Source organism: Antrostomus carolinensis, unplaced genomic scaffold (assembly GCF_000700745.2).
Source record: "Antrostomus carolinensis isolate BGI_N321 unplaced genomic scaffold, ASM70074v2 scaffold14199, whole genome shotgun sequence".
In the NCBI taxonomy this organism is placed as follows: domain Eukaryota; kingdom Metazoa; phylum Chordata; class Aves; order Caprimulgiformes; family Caprimulgidae; genus Antrostomus; species Antrostomus carolinensis.
The window spans coordinates 14,594-17,590 of record NW_010340738.1 but is presented as its reverse complement, the minus strand read 5'-3'; positions in this window follow the sequence as shown (position 1 = coordinate 17,590).

The following is a 2,997-nucleotide window of genomic DNA, read 5'->3' as shown; positions in this document are numbered from 1 at the left end:
AAAAAGACTTTCAGTGGGGAGTACAGGTTCTACATTGTAATATTTTTGTCATATGAGTTTAATCCATGGCATTTTCCTGTTTTGTTTCAGGTTTTTTTTTTCCCCTCATGATTCTATCACTTTTATGAGTTATTTGTTAAAGAGGTCATAGCTAGTTTGGGAGGGAGGCTTGCTTTGCCTGCCTCTGTCCCACTGTTTTGTATTTTAGAATGTCGTCTTCCCCATCTCTGGTAGGACTTGCTAGTCAGTAAGCATCAGTTCATATTTGATACAGCTTTCTTGTTTAGGTCATTTTCTTCTCCTTGTTTAATCTAGGCTTTTCATCCCCTGAAATGAGTCTTCAGTAATGAATACAGTATTGCTGCAAGGTGGTGCAATAGCACTACATCTTGGGTTGCCTGAATTAATAGACAAAATTTATATTTTTTTAATTTATTTTTTGACCATAATGTTTAACTGAAAAATAAAAAAAAAAGAGAATGAAAGGTAGATAAAGGCTGCCTTTGCTTTTAAAGGAGGGAGAATAAGGATTTATTCTTTAGTCTGGTAAAGTTTTAAACTTTAAAAAAAATCTAGAGCAGTCTATATGCATAATTTGTTGGCTCTGCCATTGAGATATATGTATGAAAGTGTGAATTTTGTTTTCTTTTTTTTCCTCTACTGACTTCCCCCTCCTCCCCCTGAATCAGGATCACTAACTTTATTCAAAAAGGCACAATAACCTATTGTATGGTACAGTGTTCTGATTCTGTCTGTGGGGAGGAAAAAGAAAATAATTTTTATGGATTTCAGATGCATACTTTTGGAAGAAAACCTCTGGCATTTTCTTCACTTTAAAAATTCTTTCCCCATACAAGCTAGAGGGCCTGTGTATTCTACAGAATCTTTGAAAGATTATAGTATATTAAATATTTTCTTTGCCATTTATTACCACTATTGAATGCATTAAACATATGTTTATACTATGCCACATGCATGAATTTAGCAGTCATTGCATTGAAACTTAAATATTTGAAGCGATAATATCCTGGTCTTACTGCTGAATTGAAAAACGTGCAAGAACGCACATGCTAGATTTCTTGCCCATGCCTTTGTAAATTTTAGTTTGTTCCCTCATACATGTCAATGCTTTTTTAAAAAAAACAAAACAAAACAAAACAACTTTGGTTCAGCTATCCAGTTTTTGAATTGCCTTCCTTGCTGTGTTCCTCATCTGCAAACTTGATCAGATCAGGTCAAGTTAACTTTGTCATTTCCCCACCCTCATACAGCTTTCACAAAAGGAACACTGCAAAGTGGTTGAAGCCTGGGATGTGAGAACCATATAGCACTTTGTTTCTAAATAAAAAATGGTGGTGATATTTCTGTGAAGCTCAAAATACTTTAAATCAGTAGTAAGTAGACACAATACTTATTTTTACAGGTTTCATTAATCAGGACCTCGCAGTATTTTTTCGTGCTGAGGTAATTGGCCAGCCAGGAGAAAGAACCCAGAAAAATTACTTTGAAGACATTAAAGATACTTAAAATTTCCTATAATAAAGATTAATATGAAAGAAACTCAGTAACATTTAGTTATGAGACAATTTAGAAGCACTAAGAAGTGCTGACTTCTGCTTCATGAAAATTAGAGGAACAGAGTGTTGTTGACAAATAAAAGATAAATGATTGAGGGTATTTTGGGGACCCTTGGAAGTAGATACACTAGGAATACAATCTAACTGTTTATGATCCTTATAGGGTAGAAATATGGCTATTTATTCAGCACAACAGTTTAAGGGTTCAAAAGGTATGTTTTTTAATTCAACTGATTTGTGGAAAAATGCTTTTAAAAATGAAACTTTGAAATAAAACTCCTTTTTTGAGCATCTGAAATGATTGATGTCATTGATAACATTGTCTGTTTTACCAATTAGAAGAGTAAAACAACACCTTGTATTTGGAAATAGTAAAATAAATTTGCACAATTTCCTCAGTTTTTTGTTTTTTTTTTTTTTTGTAATCCAATATTATAAACAACTGAAAGTGATTTTTATTCTTTGATCTATTTGAAGGGTATAGCACTTATCCTGCTGCTGACATAGTGAATGCCATCTTTTTATCAAAATGTTTTTCTGCCAGAAGGATTAGAAATGCAATTATTGATTAAACTGTTTGTTCTCAGATGAGCTGATTTTGCATTTTGTTAAAGCCAGTTTCTTTCTATGAATATTAACTGTGCAGTTTTTGTTTTGATGTATTTCATCTATGTGAATGCTGGAATTACAAATTTAAAACAGCGTACCAGCAATATATGGGCTATGATTCTGATGAGAAGTATTTTTCTGTTACTGAACTTTCAAATTCTGAGCTAAGCTATGGATAAATTAATGATTGCCAATTGAGTTTCTTAAAATCTTTTTATGACTGCAAAGAATAAATTACAAGCATTCTTTATAAATAAAAAATGGGCTATATAGTAGTTCATAATATGGGAAATATGGCATTGTTATATCTGGAAAGTGTTCTAAATTCTACACGATAATGAAAAATTCTTAAAGAATTTTGTATGAATACCTGTTGGGTAAAGAATTTTTATAGTGATGGTGGGGTGCCAGGAAGTTAATATTTGCAATCCAGATTGCTGTAGTTTACACTTTTCTCTGTTTCAGACCTGGTGTGCACTGTTTGTACTAAGCACGCCACAGAGTGAATTATCCAAAGTCCATTGATTTTAATGTGTTTTGGTTTGTAAACAAAATTATAGTAATTTCTTGCACATTTTTGAAAAATAATTGTATAAGGATTTATGTATCTGCTTCTGGATACAATGTGTAAATAAAAATTTCATTCACAAAAAAGATTTGTGGAGTGTGCTATACCTTAATGAAGTTCTAAAACAAACCTGAAAGGTGTAAAATTTGTGCATCTGACTTCACTGGTTACAATTTAAACTGTTCTATATTTTTTTAACCCTTGCTAGTTAACTTTTCCAGATATTTATGTGTACCAATTATA